The sequence below is a fragment of the Nannospalax galili genome, unplaced genomic scaffold (genome assembly GCF_000622305.1).
Source record: "Nannospalax galili isolate Female #2095 unplaced genomic scaffold, S.galili_v1.0 scaffold293, whole genome shotgun sequence".
Lineage (NCBI taxonomy): Eukaryota > Metazoa > Chordata > Mammalia > Rodentia > Spalacidae > Nannospalax > Nannospalax galili.
In genome coordinates, this window is record NW_008337147.1 from 7,856,274 (window position 1) to 7,857,166 (window position 893).

Genomic DNA, 893 nt, shown 5'->3' on the forward strand with positions numbered 1-893 from the left:
CAAGGTGACAACTAAAATTAACCATCATAAGTCCAGGCCATACCTTGCCAACTTACAACCAATCATATCTCCTTATGTGCTTAATTTCCAAATAGAGACAAATTTGCTACTTTACAAGACATCATTTACCAAAAGTCAATCTCATTTTTTCAAATAACTAAACTAAAACCTTGAAGACATTCTTGTCTGTTCTTTATCATATATCTCATACTTAATTAATTTGAAATTTTCATTAGCTTCAAATCACATCAAAATTTATTGATTTCTCCCCATTCATAGCGTTTTCATTCATGTTCAAAGCAACTTTATATCTTACCATAATTATTACAACCGCATTCTTACAACCACATTCAGACTAGTTTCCTTCCTTCATGTCTTTTTACTCCCTGCCTCACCTTGCTGTCTAATAAACTTAAAATTTGAGAGAGATGACTCAGTGGATAAGAGCATTTGCTGCTCTCTCAGAGGACATGGGTCAGTTCTGAGTACCCAGATTGTGTGACTCACAAATGCCTGTAACTCCAACTTCAGAGAATGCAAAGAGAGAGAGAGAGAAATTATAAAAATAAATGTAGGATACTTTAATAACCAAGTCGGCTTATGCATTCTTTAGCCAAATCTTTTCATTGCTTCCCTTTTAACTCAGAATCTAAAGTCCCCACAATGGCCTTGAAGCCTACACCATCATGCCTTTACATTCTGTCCTACTGCTTAAATTCTTTTTAGCCAGTCATTTCAGTTCACAGTCTGAAATTGTAGTTCATCCTTGTTGCTTTTGGCCTGTGATGAGGTAGCACATCATGATGGGAGTATGTGACAAAGTCAAACTGCTGACCCCCAGTCAAGAAGCAAAAAAGAGAGAGTCCAGGGTTCTGTAATTCTTACAAAAGACA